Below are 18,791 nucleotides of genomic sequence, written 5' to 3'. Positions count from 1 at the left end.
TAAAAAATAAAATGAGTCCTGTGGCTCATTTGGTCAGCGCTCTACTTCAACAAAACCTATCCCAATAAACTGTGTATGGTTGATGGCTGGTTGATGCTTTACCCTTTGCAGTATAGCATCTGAGTTCTAGAAACAGCCTTAATGCCTTAAACTTGTAACTTCCAAAATGATGATCCCAGGTTTGGGGCACGCCATCAGTAGAGGTCTTGGTGGGGGAGCTCCAACCCTCCCTCCCCGTCTCTACCCACAGCGTTCCCTGTTCTTTTAGCCGAGCTCTGCCCAAGCTTGCATTCAAAAAGAAGGAAAAAGTCCCACTTCTGTGGAAGTCAGAATTCTACATTGCAGGACCCCATCCCAGGACTCCTTGCCTAATGTGTGAGTACGATGAGCTACCACTCCCATGATTAGATTATGTTGTGATGACACATTTGACCCTTAGACAGATTATCCAGGTGGCCCTTAAGGGCAGAGTGCTTTCTCTGGCTGATGGCAGAAGAGGACTGATGGAGAGATTCCAAGCAGAAGGAGAATTGGATATGCATCTTAACTGCTTTGAAGATGGAGAGAGACTAATGCTTATTGAGATGTGCAAAGCATTTCCCTCCCACACCCCCAGGAGGCATAACAATCTACTCCCATTTCATACACAAGGCAAGAGAATTCAGTACAGATTAAGAATCTTCCCAAACTCAGTATGTGTAACTGAGCTTCAAAAACCCGGCTTCTCTTACAACTAAATGAGAAAAAGATAACCAACTTATTAAAACCCTCTGTAAAAAGTCAAACAGGCAGGTCACAGAAACAAAAATAGAAATGGACCCCGAAAAAGATGCTCAATCTCATTCAAAACTAAATACATGCAAATTACCTGAAATACTGTCTACTTATCTATTCACATAAATTTTAAAGTTTAACAGGTCATGATCTTGGGGTTGTGGGATCAAGCCCCACATCGGGCTCTGTGCTGAGTGTGGAGCATGCTTAAGATTCTCTCTCTCCCTCTGCCTCTCTCTCTCTCTCTAAAAAAAAAAAAAAAAATTAAAAGCTTAATAATACCAAGTATTAGGGAGGGTAAAACATAGATGCTGTCTTATATTATTGATAGAAATGTAATTTGGAATATCCTTTTAGGAGATCAATATAGCAAAATTTATCAGAATTTGAAATATACATAGCCTTTGACTCAGGAACCTCTCAGCTAGGAACTGGCCTACAGATGCACTCACGAAAGTATGCCAGTGTGTCTGTATAAGGATGGTCACTACAGCATTCTTTGTAATAACAAAAACAGTAACAACATCTTAAATGTACAAGAAGACATATAATAAATTATGATTCAGCCCCACAACAGAACAGGTACACAACAGAAAGAATGAGATTAAGGTCAGCCTACATGGTCAAGGATCCAAAATAACCAATAAATCTTCATGGGCCACCTGGGTGGCTCAGTCGGTTAAGCATCCAACTCTTGATTTCGGCTCAGGTCATGATCTCAAGGTTGATGGGTTCCAGCCCCGCCTCAGGCTCTGCACTGACAGCAAGGAGCCTGCTTGGGACTCTCTTTCTCCCTTTCTCTCTGCCCCTTCCCCACCCGTGCTCTCTTGCTTGCTCACTCTCCCCCTGTCTCTCTCAAAATAAATAAACATTTTTTAAAAATAAGGCAGAAATCTTCAATGAGAGAAGCAAGACACCCACCAACATATCATATGATATCATTTGTGCATATCGTTTTTAAACAGTATACATTAGATGAAAATATTTGACTTAAAATTCTTTAGAAGGATCAACAAGAAATCGTTAAGAGCTATTGCTCTTTGGAGAGAAACTCCAGAAAATACGGATGAGAGTAGAGGAGTTTTGACCTTCCTTAAAATAAAATACTTAAATATGCACGTATATGTATTATTTAAAACGTGTACGTTATCTTTAAGCATATTTACATAAGTGAATGTATGGATGTGGGTGTTTAGTTAGATAATTAATGAATATGGCTTGGAAAAGAATAAACTATGCACAACTCAAAGTCCGTTTCACAGCAGCTTCTTGTTCCGTAGGATAAGGAAGACACAAAACCAGGGTGGGTGTTTGGAAAAATTCTGTGGAGCTGCTTTGTGCTGGGTAATAGGCACAAGGGATGGTGCCATTTAAATTCCCTTGTCACTAGGGAATTAAAAGCAAAAATGAAGTACTGGGACCTTATGAAGATAAAAAGCTTCTGCACAGCAAAGGAAACAACCAACAAAACTAAAGGGCAACCAACGGAATGGGAAAAGATATTTGCAAATGACATATCAGACAAAGGGCTAGTATCCAAAATCTATAAAGAGCTCACCAAACTCCACACCCGAAAAACAAATAACCCAGTGAAGAAATGGGCAGAAAACATGAATAGACACTTCTCTAAAGAAGACATCCAGATGGCCAACAGGCACATGAAAAGATGCTCAGTGTCGCTCCTCATCAGGGAAATACAAATCAAAACCACACTCAGATATCACCTCACGCCAGTCAGAGTGGCCAAAATGAACAAATCAGGAGACTCTAGATGCTGGCGAGGATGTGGAGAAACGGAAACCCTCTTACACTGTTGGTGGAAATGCAAATTGGTGCAGCCGCTCTGGAAAGCAGTGTGGAGGTTCCTCAGAAAATTAAAAATAGACCTACCCTATGACCCAGCAATAGCACTGCTAGGAATTTACCCAAGGGATACAGGAGTACTGATGCATAGGGGCACTTGTACCCCAATGTTTATAGCAGCACTCTCAACAATAGCCAAATTATGGAAAGAGGCTAAATGTCCATCAACTGATGAATGGATAAAGAAATTACGGTTTATATACACAATGGAATACTACGTGGCAATGAGAAAGAATGAAATATGGCCCTTTGTAGCAACGTGGATGGAACTGGAGAGTGTGATGCTAAGTGAAATAAGCCCTACAGAGAAAGACAGATACCATATGGTTTCACTCTTATGTGGATCCTGAGAAACTTAACAGTAACCCGTGGGGGAGGGGAAGGAAAAAAAAAAAAAAAAAGAGGTTAGAGTGGGAGAGAGCCAAAGCATAGGAGACTGTTAAAAACTGAGAACAAACTGAGGGTTGATGGGGGGGTGGGAGGGAAGGGAGGGTGAGTGATGGGTATTGAGGAGGGCACCTTTTGGGATGAGCACTGGGTGTTGTATGGAAACCAATTTGACAATAAATTTCATATATTGAAAAAATAAATAAATAAAATAAATAAATTCCCTTGTCACTGCTTTCACTGTTTCTTTGTTTGTTGGTTGGTTGGTTGGTTTTTGGGGTTTTTTTTTAAGTCATTTTCTTAGTGGTTGCCCCAGAGAGTACAACTCACATTTCAATATATGATAACCCGGCTCAGATTAATACCAACCTAATTTCAATAGCATACCAAATCTTTACACCTGTGTAATCCTTGCCCCTCTTCCCTCGTTCGTGCCATTATTATCATGCAAATTAGATCTTTATACTTTGCACGCCCATAAATACAGATTTATAAGTATGGCTTTATGCAGTTGTCTCTTAAATCAGGTAGGAGAGGAAAAAGGACTTACAAACAAAAGTGTATTTGCATTATCTTTTATATTTACCTTGGTGGTTGCCTTTCCAGGGCTTTTTTTCTTCGTGTGGACTGAGTTACTATCTACTGTTCTTTTATTCCAGCCTGATGGACTCCCTCTCATATTTTATAGGGAACATCTGCTAGTAACAAATTCTCTCTGTTTTTGTTTATCTGGGAATGTCTTGATTTCTTCTTCATTTTTGTGACAGATAGTTTTACTGGATATAGAATTCTTGGCTGACAGTGTTTTGCTCTCAGCACTTCAAATATGTCATCTACTTAATTGTTCCCACCACCACCTCCCCCCCCCCCCGAATGATAATTATGTGACAGCTCTTTATCTCAAGTAACTCTTGTAGTTATGAGTTACTTCTGTCTTGGTGCTTTGAAGATTCTGTCTTGTATTTTGCTTTTAACTGTATTAATATGCTATGTCCAGGTGTAGCTTTCTGAGCATATACTAATTGGACTTCATTGAGCTTCTTGGATATTAATGTTTTACATCCAAATTAGGGAATTTTCAGTCATTATTCCCTCAAATATTCTCTTCCCTCTCCCCGCCCCCGACCCTGTCCTTCTGAGACTTCTAGTATGCTTTCGATGGTCCATTTGGTGGTTTTCATCAAGTCTCTTAGGCTCTGTCCATTTTCTTCATTCTTTTTTCCTTCTGCTCTTCAGACTGGATAATATCAATTGACCTATCTTCGTGTTCAGTAATTCTTCCTTCTGTTCCCTCAAATCTCCCGCAGAAACCTTCTAGTGAGTATTTTATTTTAGCAATTGTACTTTTCAATTCCAGAGTTTTTATTTGGTTCTTTCTTATCATTTCTATCTCTTTGTTAATAATGTCTATTTGGTGAGACATTATTCTCACAGTTTCCTTTAGCTCTTTGTGTCTATTTAAAAGAGTTGACCTAAAGTGTTTGTCTAATAAGTCCAATGTATGGGCTTCCTTGGCGATAGTTTCTATTGATTGCTTTTTTTCCTTTCTATAGGCCATATTTCATTTTTTTACTTGTCTTACAGTTTTTGGTTAAAATTATATGTAATATAATGCTTGTATTATATTTAAATATAATGCTCAGAACATCAATTTCTCCCCCATTCCCAGAATTTTCATTGTTGCTGTTCATTGCTATTGTTGTTTTTTAGTGACTTTCCCGAACTAATTCTATAGTTTTTGTTGTGTGTGGCCTCTCATGTCCTTGCTAGTTAGCTCTGTAGTCAGCTAATGATTAGAAAGAGATTTCTTTAAGTGCCTAGCACCCACACGTCTTCCAGTTCTTTGCCAGGAGCTCTGTGTGCCTCAGTCAGACAGTTTACACCTTTGCCTTACCCTTCACTTCCCACTTGCACAGAGCCACAAAGTCAGTCAAAGATGAGACTTTATGGTCCTATCAAGTCTTTCCTGGGAATGTGCAGGTCTCTGGGCAGTCCTACAACCTTTCGCCTGCACATGGCCTTTTGTAGTCCCAGGAATACCCTGGAGCTTTTCAAATTTCCATATGGACATTGCACTCTTTAGATTTACCTTTTAAGCTCTTTGGTTAACCTTTTATTAGTCCCAACTGTTATCCAGTGCCTCAGGTAGCTGAGATGTTCAACAATTGCCTCTCATTGTTTTTGACAAACACCCCTGGGGAGAAGGCTGTTCACACTTGGAAAGCTCCTTGGCAGGTCAAATAAAGACAGCCCTGAGAATGGCATCTTCCAGGGAACAAGCAGATGGGTCAAATAATGACAGTACTCTGGAAACAGGACTTTGAAGGAGCTCCAACCCCATTCTGCCCCCTTTAGTGGCTGCCAGGCTGCTGGTTTTTACCATAATCACAGGCTATCTGTTTTCAAGACAACTATGGAGCCAGGGCAGGGTACCCGGGGAAAGGTGGTAGGAATAGTGCAAGTCAAAACATCATAAAACTCACTGTTCTTATGGAGATTCAGCTATTTTTCTTGAACACTCTTTGGGTTGCCGCAAACCTTTGGTTCATTTCCAGAGTTCTGAAAAAGTTGATTCTTACTATTTTTGCCAATGTTTCCATTGCTTTTATGGCAGAAAGAATTTTCAGAGGTCCTTACTGCACCATTTTCACTGATGTCACCCTATTTTATTTAATTGTAATTAATTTAGGTTTAAATAGCCACACAGGATTAGTGGCTACTGTATTGGATGGCACAAGTCTATAAAATACAATGCGAAATCAGTCAATTGGAAGTCAACTCAACTCTTATATAGGTATATACAAATACAATAAACTTAAAATCAGAAAAACAAAATGAATAACTTGCTTTAAATGAAAAAAATTTATAACGTATAGGAAACCTTTTAAAACTTTTCAGAAATATAAGAAGAAATACAGATATCTTTCCATATATATTTATGATGTGAAATGGGACCACCAAAAGAAGCCAGTCCTAAGGGCTCCCATGTCCTCATCAATAGCACTGGTGTCAATTGATCTATAGATATTATTTTTTAAATAGACACTAGACTATTTTCCATATTTAATTATTTAGCCAACATGCAGCTTTCTAAGCTAAATGTAGTATAAATACAACAACAATATCAATAATTGCAGTTATTGAAGAACTACGTTGTGGTTTTGTGTTTTTTTTTTTAGTTTTTATTTTATTTTAGAGAGTGAGAGCGAGCAGGGGAGAAGGGAAGAGGGAGAAAGAGAGAGACAGAGAGAGAAAGAGAGAGAGAGAGAGAGAGAGAGAGACTCCACACTCAGGGCAGAGCCCAATGTAGGGCTTAATCCCATGATGCCAGGATCATGACCTGAGCCAAAATCAAGAGTCTGATGCTCAACTGACTGAGCCACCCACATGCCCCTACTTTGTGTTTTTCAAACTCTGTTCTTTGATCTTCCCAAGGGCCCAATGAGGTCAACGGTCATATCTCCACTTTGCCCAGAGAAGACTTAAAGGAGTGCAGCTGGCATAAGACCACATGACAGTGTATAGAGTCGGGCCAACATCTGAGGCATGCCTAGGCCCATCCTCTTAACTTAGAAAGAGATATGCCCATATTTTGAATCATTTCTGCTTCTCCCGGCGTGTTTCATTTTAAAGCCACTTTGCTTACTTTGAGCGTATCTCTTCCTTGCCCTCTGAGACCATACCCAAAGGGCACGGAGCCTGTCGGCCAGAGAGCAGCAAATGTGTCTCTCCAAACACATGGACCTTTGTTTCATGAAAACATTGGCAGAATGGAACATAGCAGAACTATTTACACACCTTGTATTTTCCTCGCCTGGAAAACCCAATTCCCCTGCTCTGATAACTCTATAAGTAGGTTAGGTGGGAACGCTGCAGTTTGGGCACTAAAAGCCCCATGTCCCATGAAGCCTTGCTCCCAGGCCGACATGACAGTTGGTTGCGCTATCTGCAAGTAACGTGAGGAAATAGCAGAAAACACCCTGAATTCAGCTGGGAATAAAGAAGTATCAGTCTTCACTAGGCTTTCGGTTACAGACTGTCACACTTTGACCCCCCGCTTTGCTGAAGAAAAATCCTCTTTTGCTAACCCTCTTTTATCTGACAGGGCTTGGGGCAAGAACTTCAGGGTCTTGTCTCAGGAGCTGGAACGATAGCCACGACTAGCCCCTGGAAAGGAGAGCTCTTCCGTTTCTCCACAAGCAAACAACATGTGCATGAAGCCCTCAGTGCGGACAGCATGGGCATTCCTTCTGCGTGACTTGGGATCCCACCCCAGGTGTAGACAGACATCTGTTTCACACTGGGAGTGTCACCACTTAGTGTGGTAATTGACCAGCTAAACGCTGCTTTGCGCTTGGATGTCTATATGGTTGATCGTCGGGGAGGCTTCCTCGATTTTGTGTACGGAAAGCTAAGTGTCAGCACTTTAAAAAAAAAAAAACAGATTAAAGTGTCAGAGCCACCAGCCATCTAAATGTTTGGCACTGTGCTGACAAAATCTGTAGATGTTTTCACTGAGACCCCCAATGCCATTCTCTCCCTCTTCCTTTATCTGGTTAATTAATTCATGTCTCCTTTAGATTCTGGCTGAAGCTTTGCTTCTGAGAAGATTTCCTGGGCCTGCCATCACTCACCCCACACACTCACATGGCAACAGGCCCTCCCCTTTTACAGCATTTTCACATCACGTCGCTTGTGGGGGACAAGGCCATGTCTGCCCTGTTCATAGGTCTGCCCAGCATTCGGCACAGTCCTGGCACATCACGAATGCACATAAAATAGCTCTGGAATGAATGGTGGGTGCCCTTGACCTGAAACCTACAAGTACCCATTCTGTTAAGAAGCTTTTCAAGAAACCAAATATCATCTTTAGTCTTACTGGGATATTGGTCTCTGTGCTTCTGGGGGAAGAAATGGGAAAGTAAATAATTAGCATGATCCAAGTTGACTGTCACAAGAACACTGTTAAGTAGGCAGGCCACATATTATCATCTCTGTTTTATAGATGAAAGAATTGAGCACCAAAATGGGAAGAAAGTGGAGGCAAGGACCGCTTCCACCTGCCTTCAGGAGTCGGGTGTCAGGAAGCCAAGCAAAACGGAGAGCAGCTGAATTAAATGGATGCTGGTGCCTCGTTTTTTTCTAGTTCAATAAATTGAAAATAGAGAGTTTTGGTTTCAAACTAATACATTGGGGCTTACGGTTAGAGATTTTTGTTCTCCTAATTGGTTGGATTTTTTTAATATTTATTTTTGAGAGAGAGAGAGAGAGCACAAGTGTGTATGGGAGAGGGGCAGAGAGAGAGATAATCTCAAGCAGGCTCCGAGTTGTCAGCACAAAGCCCAACGTGGGGCTCGAACCCATGAACCATGAGATCATGACCTGAGCCAAAGTCAGACGCTCAACCTACTGAGCCACCCAGGCGCCCCGGGTTCTTTTGAATAACATTGGTTCCACTCCTGGTTGAGTAAATGATAAATATTTGATTTCAGCGAAGTGTTCAGTTAATTAGCGCAGCTCACTCCGGATATCAGTTCACAACTCTCTCCATCTCTAGCCCTGGAGAGACGCGGCAATTCCCTGCCCAGCTTGCCACGCCACGCCACACAGGCTGGAGCACCCCAGAGTGTCAGCACACACATACACCCTTCTGGCCAGCGGGCAACACAGAGATCTTTGCGTAAACCCAGCGGAGGCTGCCACAGGCTCCCAGACTTCCCCGATGCCAGCTGGTAGCACATCGTGCCAAGCAGCACTTCCAGAAAGGTAAACTAAAGCTGGGTGAGTAGGAGTCAGAAGCTTGTCCTAAGGTATCCAGTATGTTAGACAACCCAGGAAAAAGTTGGCTTACTATTCCAGATTTCAACCTGCCAAACCAGCTCTGGCACAAGACCACCAGAGCTCCCTTTCCATCATCTTTTAAGAGGCCCGACAAGGACATAAGTAATGATATGCTGACATAGAGAAACACCATTTTTGTAAAACCCTAGGACACCTTCTTCCCCAGGGAGCCTTCCCTGCCACGAAGGCGAAGCTCAGGGTCCTTTCTCCATGATTCCATGCCCCTGAGCACAAAGAGCAGGCACTTTGCTCTCTATTCTGTAAATTGCACGTTGCCATATTGGCCTCCCCAACCAGACTGAGCATCTCGGGAGAAACAGATTCGCCTTGGTTACCTTTCTATCCAAGCAGCTCCTAGCACAGAAACTTATGCATACCTTGCATTCAGTGACCTGTGTTTACATACTTCCTACATATACGTGTGCTGCTCTCGATAAACATTTATTGAACTCAACCCAAGATGGCTATTTCCAGGACAGAGGATCTGGTGTTTTTAGGGACCTAACAGTCAAACGATTTACAATCGAATCTTCCCCCCATCACTTAATCAGGGAGTCCGTCTTTATACTTCTTTGGTTTTTTTTTAAGTCGTTCTTCCTTTTTTTTTGTTGTTTGTTTTTTGTTTTGGTTTGGTTTGGTGTTCTTAGTACTAATCACGTCATTGCCCTGCATCCAGGGGTCAGGCATTGTATGATGTGCGTTTGATGGACACATGTTGATTAATACAGCTACATTCGGAATTGACGTACCCTGTCTGACGTCACTGGTACAGAGAAGCCAAATGACAGGGCCTCGAATACCCGTGGCTTATGTGGGACCTCCCTATTTTATTTCCACCTCCCAAGGAAAGAGTTCCAGTTGTAATGGAAGTGCATGAAATCAAAAGGCCACTGCCATGCATACTTATTCAGACCTGCGTACGGTTGTCCCAGGGAGCATCAGCTGGACGCGGGGGACGTGGGGAGCTGTGTGCCGTCCTCTACCTGGGCATAGCTTTCCCTGCTCACAGCACTTCTAGGTAAAACCACTAGCCAAGATAGAGCTCCAATATTGGCCAGCTTCATTCTTATGCCACCATTATCCAGGTATATAACAGGCACTGTACCCAGGGCCATAGAGCTACAAACGTGAAATAAAATGTGGATCCTCCCCTACGTGCCTCCAGGGCAAGCTTGCATAAAGGAAATTGTTGAAATCACCGGAATGACAGGAGGATACATTTTTTTTAAAAAGAGAGAGAGAGAGGGGCGCCTGGGTGGCTCAGTCGGTTAAGTGTCCGACCTCGGCTTAGGTCACGGTCTCACGTTTTGTGAGTTCAAGCCCCGTGTCAGTTTCTGTGTTGTCAGCTCAGAGCCTGGCGCCTGCTTCGGATTCTGTGTCTCCCTCTCTCGCTGACCCTCCTCTAGTCACACTCTGTCTCTTTCTCTCTCAAAAATAAATAAATAAATACTTTTTTTAATGTTACAAAAAAAGAGACAGAATCTGAAGCAGGCTCAGGCTCCGAGCTGTCAGCACAGAGCCCGAAGCGGAGCTCAAACTCATAAACCGTGAGATCATAATCTGAACCAAAGTCAGATGTTTAACTGACTGAGCCACCCAGGCACCTCTTTTTAATTGTATTTTTAAATTTTTTTTAATATGAAATTTATCGTCACATTGGTTTCCATACAACACCCAGTGCTCATCCCAACAGGTGCCCTCCTCAATGCCCATCACCCACCATCCCCTGCCTCCCACCCCCCCATCAACCCTCAGTTTGTTCTCAGTTTTTAAGAGTCTCTTATGTTTTGGCTCCCTCCCTCTCTAACCTCTTTTTTCTTTCTTCCCCTCCCCCATGGTCTTCTGTTAAGTTTCTCAGGATCCACATAAGAGTGAAACCACATGGTATCTGTCTTTCTCTGTCTGACTTATTTCACTTAGCATCACACTCTCCAGTTCCATCCACGTTGCTACAAAAGGCCAGATTTCATTCTTTCTCATTGCCACGTAGTATTCCATTGTGTATATAAACCACAATTTCTGTATCCATTCATCAGTTGATGGACACTTAGGCTCTTTCCATAATTTAGCTATTGTTGAAAGTGCTGATAAACATTGGGGAACAAGTGCCCCTATGCATCAGCACTCCTGTATCCCTTGGGTAAATTCCTAGCAGTGCTATTGCTGGGTCATAGGGTAGGTCTATTTTTAATTTTTTGAGGAACCTCCACACTGTTTTCCAGAGCGGCTGCACCAGTTTGCATTCCCACCAACAGTGCAAGAGGGTTCCCGTTTCTCCACATCCTCGCCAGCATCTAGAGTCTCCTGATTTGTTCATTTTGGCCACTCTGGCGTGAAGTGATATCTGAGTGTGGTTTTGATTTGTATTTCCCTGATGAGGAGCGACGTTGAGCATCTTTTCATGTGCCTGTTGGCCATCTGGATGTCTTCTTTAGAGAAGTGTCTAATTCACGTTTTCTGCTGAGCCTGCTTCAGATTCTGTGTCTCCCTCTCTCTCTGCCCTTCTCCCGCTCCCGCTCTCTCTCTGTCTCTCAAAAATAAACATTTTTTAAAAATTTAAAAAAATACAATTAAAAAGTACATTTTAGGGACACCTGGGAGTCTCGGTTAGTTGAGCATCCGACTCTTGATTTTGGCTCAGGTCATGATCCCAGGGTTGTGGAGTCCAGCCCTATGTTGGACTCTACTGAGCATGAAGCCCGCTTGGGATTCTCTCTCTGTCTCTCCCTCTGACCCTATCCTGCTTGCGCTCTTTCTCTCTCTCTTAAAACAAAAACAAAACAAGCACATTTTATCTCCCAAAGTGGTAAACGGGTGCAGCTCACAGACGCCCCCTCTGCTCAACCCCAGCCCCGCTCGGCTGTGAGCCGGCCAGCCAGCCGGAGCGGAGAGAAGCAGGGAGGGACACACATGCACACCTTCTCAAGAGTGACTGGCAGTGTGGGGGCTGTCCCCCCAGTGCCTCCAGCTCCACGGTGCCATCCGCCCCTCCAGGTGCCACCGGGGTAGTTCTGAGGCGTGACCGTCCTTGGCTCAGGTGTGGGAGCCTGTCCACCACGGGCTGTGTGGGACCCTGTGCACCAGACCTGGGGTCCAACACCTACTGCGGGAAAAAACCTTACATTCTTATTTTCACGAGCCTCTAACTGTGATTTCGCACTTTCTTCCGTTATGAACATGGGCCCCATATTAGCTTCCTGGGGCTGCTGTAACTATGGACCCCAGGCGGGTGGCTGAAAACAACGGAAAGGTGTTGTCTCACAGCTCTGGAGGCTGGAAGTCTGAGACGAAGGTGTGGGCAGGGGATCGTTCCTTCAGGGGGCTGTGAGGGGGACTCTCCTCTGGGCCCTTCTCCTGGCTTCCCATGGTTCCTGGCCATCTTGGCCTTCCTTGGCCCGTAGATGCATCACGCCGTCTCTGCCTACACCCTCACATGGTGTTTTCCCTGTGCATGTCTGTTTCCAAATACCCCCTTCTCTAAAATTAAAAAAAAAATTTTTTTAATTAAAAATTTAAAAATTAAAAATTAAAAAAGGAGACAAAAAGGCAGACAAGGACAAGTACTGGAGAAAGACATGTGCACAAAGGGGAGAAGGAGGAAGAAACATCTGAGAAGGAACAACAAGAAAGATGGGAGAGGGGCGTCTGGGTGGCTCCGTTGGTTGAGCCTCCGACTTCGGCTCAGGTCATGATCTCATGCTTCGTGAGTTCGAGACCCACGTCAGGCTCACTGCTGTCGGCACGGAGCTTGCTTGGGATCCTCTCCCTCTCTTTCTCTGTCCCTCCTCCACTTGCACTCTCTCTCTCTCAAAAATAAAATAAACATTAAATTTTAAAAAAGGGAGAGAGAGACGGGAGGAAGAGAAGCCTAGGGTCTGGCTTCGCTCATGATACAACAGGCTTCGTACAAGGCTCAAGAACACAAGGGAGACAAACCAGTGCCCGTCAAGGAGCCTGCCAGTCTGTGTGAGAAAGAGCGACAGGTCAGTCTGGAAACAAGTGCCAGGACCAGCTCTGGATGTGGACTCACCGAGGGCTGACATCTTACAGAGGACGACAAAACCACCCCAGCTTCAGGTGCTTACTCTGAGATTGTTCACCACAATTATGACTAGATTAGTTACTCAGTGAAATAGTTCACCCTACGGTGGCTGAGGCCCAGGTTATACTTGTCAAGTGTCCCATTGAGATGTTTGTCACCCATGATTCTAAAGGATGAATCCAAACAGACAAAATTCTCTGCACCCCTCAGATGTACGTCCCACACTGTCCCTCTGTGCCCATCCATTCCATCTGGTTATGTCTAAATTGACCAGCCCACCTTCCTCCCCCGGGGTGACTTGTCTCACTACCGAGATCACGGCAGGCCACGCTGCTTATTAAGGCCGGTCCATGTCCTAAAGAGCTTGCAATATGCTGTCCTGCACCTGGTAGCTACTCACACCCCACACCTGAAATGCAGCTCTGATCCTTTCTACAACTGAGCTTTCTGCCTAGGTGTTGTAGTCCAATTGTTTACAATAGCCAAGGTACGGAAGGAGCCCAAGTGTCCGACGATAGATTAATGGATCAAGAAGATGTGAGATACATAAGATAGATAGATCAACCAGGCAGACCTTGCCTCTAACCCCCATATTCCATATATAGGGAATAATAGAACACTACTCTGCCATAAAAAAGAATGAGATCTTGTGTGACAACGTGGTGGGACCTAGAGAGCATTATGTTAAGCGAAATAAGTCAGACGCAAAAAGACACATACCACGTGATTTCACTTATATGTGGAATCCAGAAAACAGAACAAATAAACAAAAGCAGAAATAGACCCGTAACTACAAAAAACAAACTGGTGATTGTCAGAAAACGGGGCCGGGGGGGGGGGGGGCGCGGGGGATGGGCAAAATGGGTGAAGGGGAGTGGGAGATACAGGCTCCCAGTCATGGAGCGAATAGGTCATGGGAATAAAAGTCACAGCGTGGGGCATATAGTCAGTGGTATTGTCATAGCGTTGTGTGGTGACAGATGGGAGCCACACTTGCGAGCACAGCATAACATACAGAGATGTTCAGTCACTGTGTTGTACCCTCGAAACGAATGTAACATTATGTGTCAGCCATACAATAAAAAAAAAGGAACATATTCAATATATAATAAAATCGGGGGGGGGGCGGTAGGTAGTGAAAGAATGAACGAGACCAATGAACTGTGACAGAAGAGAAACGAGGACAAGAAAAGCTTTGAGGGACAGAAGGGAGAACACGCAGCCTTCATAAAACTTCACCAGATGGCTTTGAACCTTTCATTAGCGACCGCAGATGCTTCGTACCAAGCTTTTGCTCCTTTCTAAACAACAGTCAGGAGGTTTTCAGTGGGACCACCTATCCTGTTTAACCCCGTTCGGTGGAAACAATCAAAAGTTTCCCCTGGCGTCCCCAGCACATCAAAAGTGCTGCCTGGCGTCTTCCTTCTGGGTCTCAAGAGTTTAAAACACGACATGTGTACTCATTCTCATACAGGAATTCTTAGTAGCATTTTCTCCACTTTACATCGTTTAAAATGTAAACACTGAAAGAAAAGCAAAGCTCATTTAAGACCAAATAGCGCTAGCAATGCCGAGAGGCCAGGAGGACCTTGGCGGGGGTTAGAGGCAAGGTCTGCCTGGATGATCTAAGGGTAAAACCATGTCGCACGTGCACTAAATCGAACCTCAGCAGGTCACTTGGCCCTGGGAGGCTCCAGCCAAGAAAACTGTGAATCATTCCAAAGCCCTTCGGTTTCTGGGGCACTCACTGAGCCAGATTCCTGAAGGCAAGCGAACAAAGAGCTGTTCTTTCCCATGTTTTTGTTGGACGCTCAAGTGTGTCTGTGAAAGGACGAGTATCTACTAGTAGATTAACATTAAGAAAAAGTCAGGATTAGGGAGAGGAAAAAAAATCCGGGAGGCTGTGTAACTGAGGTCTGCAGCAGTTCCTAAGCTCAGCCTAACAAACCCCTGGCCACCGAGCACTTCCTCCTGGCCACGCTGATGGTCACCGACACGGATGGGGCAGCTTGGGGACAGCCACCAATGCCTCCACCGAGGCAACACGTTCCCCCGCTTGCCCCCGAGCGCTGACCCACCCTCCACCCCTGCCCCGGCCAGCATTGTTCCACCCAGTCAAGCCTGTTGAACAATTTCTCTTCTGAAACAGCCCCTTTGATGCAGCCTCGTTCTGTGTTCAGTGACATGAAAGAGATACTAATGCTGATTATCAAAGGCATGTGCTCCAAACCGCCGAGCGGCTAATGCCCGAGGGATGTAACTTTATCTCTTCCTCTGGCTTCTACATCCTCCTGCAGTGCAGGGCTCTGTGGGTAAGTAGCACATCTTTTTCCCCCTAGTAATTTCACATCAGATATTAATCTGAGTTCGGGGCGGGGGTGGGGGGGCACGAATTAATACCTTAAGCTTGTAGGTCACACTCAGGCAAACACGCTTCACGGAGCCAAGCACCATGGGAGAAAGCTGATACCCTGGGGTCCCAAGGGAGCAGACTTGGCCGAGGACTCACATGGAGGGCTCTTTCTCCCCAGGCCCCCTCGTATGGAGAGTGTCACTGCGCGGTCCCACGGAAATTTGCGTCAATCACTTCCTCAGAATAAAAGATCTGGCCCCTTCCTGGACGGGGCTGACTATTTTCCATTCTGGACATTCAAGATATGAAACATCCAAGCGTGTTAAGTAAGTCTGCGCGTCTGCAGTGGAATAGTACGCAATCATTACAGTGATGCTTAGAAGGATATTTCACGACAGGCCAAAATGCTCATCGTACATCACTAAAGGGGAAAATGGAATACAAAACAGCATGTGCAGACCGGAGGGTGTGTTTGTGTGTGCCCAGAGAAAAAAGTCTAAGAGGAATTCTACCAAACTGGCCGCGGGGGTTGTGGCAGAACAATGGAACCGTGCGTAGCTTTCCTTTTATTTTTTCTTTGTTTGTATGGATCTCCTAGTTTGGCCACAAGGTGCATTGTTTCCTTACGATACGAAAATTTAGGATTCAACTGGCCGATGGAGTGGGGAAAGGAAAACCGTCCTTTTAGAGAAACTGTCCATGTGTGTAGACAGAACATAGCCATACCCAAAGGGATAACTTTTAATTAGTTATTTTTTTTTTTCTAAAGAGCCAGGAACGTTCCAAACTCCTCTACACCTGCTCATTAGGCCTGCTGATCCTCCCACCGCTTGGCATCAGCAGCAGGGATAGAAATCTTAGTTCAGGTGTGAAAATGAGATGGCCAAAATTATTCTATCTACCTCAAAGTCATTTTCTATCAGGCTCCTGGTGGAGGAATGTGTTAGGACCACATACCTTTGTTGTTCTGGTTCTGGGATCAAATGAGGTAATGGAGGAAAACTGTAAGTCATAACTCACTATACAAATGTGGGTTCTTGGGCCTGTTTGTCAGCTGTATGGCACCTGGGAGCAGGCCTCACATCCACCTCAAAGCCTGACCCTCTGTCTACCATTAGCCTTTTGTGTTTGAGGAGGGTGTGGGTCTCAGGCCTGCAGTAGAAGACACGAAGGGTAAGGTGTTTCCTCCCCGAGGTCTCACTGAAGATGGTTGGGCCATGGAAGAGCCCAGGGCATCTGAGAATATTCTGAGGAGCCCGTCTAATAGACGGACGCAGGCAAAAAGAAACCCATGGAAGACTCAGGAGCAAAAACCGGCCAAGGACCGGATGAGGCTCTCCAGTATCTGCCCCACTGAATTCATGCTCAGAGGACAGGATGAAAAAGAAAATATTTGTTGGATGGTATGAGAGTCAAAACTCTACCGGAGTTTCTCGCCATTTAGAAACTACACACACGGGATGCCTGGGTGGCTCCATCAGTTGAGTGTCTGACTTCAGCTCAGGTCATGATGTCGTGTTGTGTGAGTTCAAGCCCTGCATCAGGCTCCATGCTGACAGCTCGGAGACTGGAGCCTGCTTTGGATTCTCTGCCTCCCTCTCTCTACGCCCCTCCCCTGCCTGTGCTCTGTCTCTCTCTGAAATAAATAAACATTAAAAAAAAATGTTTTTAAAGAAACTCCACACGCCATAAACATATGTATATCCCTCACACACACACACACACATTCCTGGAACCCATGCCTTTTTCCTCATTCAGTAACTGGTTGGAAAGTTGGTATCGGTGTGAGTCACAAGGCTCCCTGGGCTTCCCAGCATTAAATGTGTCTGCAGGCCCCTAAACAGGCCCAAACACTGAAGGCCCATCCAGGCGGCTGGGTCCAGGGGGTCTGATTTCCCACACGTGTAACAAATAGATTTACTGCTTGAAAATCAATACTGCAAAGGGCACTTTCTCACCCTGGCTAAACTAATATTTGGTCTCAGGCCCTCAGAACCAAACCCGGCCTTGGTGTCTGTTGAGCAACCCTGGGCACGAAAGAATAGTCAAGTATAGAACGGGAGCCGATTAAAACAGGAAGAAATCGAAGTTTATTTCTCCTCTGGTTGAGCTGTGACAATAACTCTTTGCCTTCCTAACCCCTACCAGACATGACCCGCCCCGGGCTGAGCATTAACGGAACAGTCAATGTTCCCACAACATCCCATCGGGATAGCACTGCCCCTTGGAGCTCTTTTGCTCCAAGGTCTGTCTGATCAGAGACCCTCCCTCCCTCTTTCTGGGCCATCTTTTCACTAACTTCAGGCTTGCTGGGCCACTCTGAGGCTGAACCTCACAGCATTGGGCCCAGGCCTCCCGACCATGTGGACCTGTCTGCTCCATGGAGCTGTTCTGATCCTGAGGGCACCCACCTCCCCTCTGCCCAGAGGTTCCCCACCGCCCACCCCCCCACCCCCCCCACCCCCCCCCCACCCCCCCCCCACCCCACGGACATCTGCTGCCCTTTGCTGCCCCCAAGTGGCTGACAGCAGAATCCCTGGAGGGGACAAGAAGGGCTTCCAACAGGGGGTGTTGGCTACTCCCCACACGGGTCCCCTCAGAAGCATGGTAAATTTGATTCCAACTGTATGCAGTCTCTTTAGGACGTCACTAATCCCCGAACGGAAGTAAATCTAAGACACACAACTCCATGCCATTCAGCCAAGTTTGGCTCCTGGAATTGTTTTTCTTTATGAGGTTCAGTGTAATGAAGAGGAGAAAACACAAAACTACATTCTCAACCTGGTCTCTCCATCTTGCTAACGGATAACTTGGCTCCCCAGAGTGTTTCTTTGTGAGTAATACCTTTTCTAACTAGTCAGAGGGGTGATATAAGAAATGTGCCCGGGAGCATGGGGACACCTTGGCAAAAATAAAGCCCTCCCCGGGAAGGGAAAAAAAAAAAAAAAAAGAGGTTAGAGTGGAAGAGAGCCAAAGCCTAAGAGACTCTTAAAAACTGAGAACAAACTGAGGGTTGATGGGGGGTGGGAGCGAGGGTGGTGGGTGATGGGTATTGAGGAGGGCACCTTTTGGGATGAGCACTGGGTGTTGTATGGAAACCAATTTGACAATAAACTTCATATATTGAAAATAAAATAAAATAAAATAAAATAAAATAAAGCCCTCCCCAAATAGGGCTACCAGATGAAGCACAAGATACCCACGGAAATCAGAATTCAGATGGGGCACCCGGCTGGCTCAGTCAGTTAAGCGTCCAGCTTCGGCTCAGGTCACAGTCTCACAGTTTGTGAGTTCGAGCCCCGCGTCGGGCTCTGTGCTGACATCTCAGAGCCTGGAGCCTGCTTTGGATTCTCTCTGCCCCTCCCCTGCTCTCTCTCCCTCTCTTTTCTCTCTCAAAAATAAATAAACATAAAAAAAAAAAAAAAGAAATCGGAATTAGGATAAACAACAAATACTATTTTAGTATGAGTACATCTCAAATGTTTCATGGGACGTACTGATAGCGAAAACCTTTACCTCATTTATCTGGAA

This window comes from Neofelis nebulosa, chromosome 11, assembly GCF_028018385.1.
Source record: "Neofelis nebulosa isolate mNeoNeb1 chromosome 11, mNeoNeb1.pri, whole genome shotgun sequence".
NCBI classification, from domain to species: Eukaryota; Metazoa; Chordata; class Mammalia; order Carnivora; family Felidae; genus Neofelis; species Neofelis nebulosa.
The sequence above is the reverse complement of the archived record's forward strand: the minus strand, read 5'-3'. Positions refer to the sequence as shown.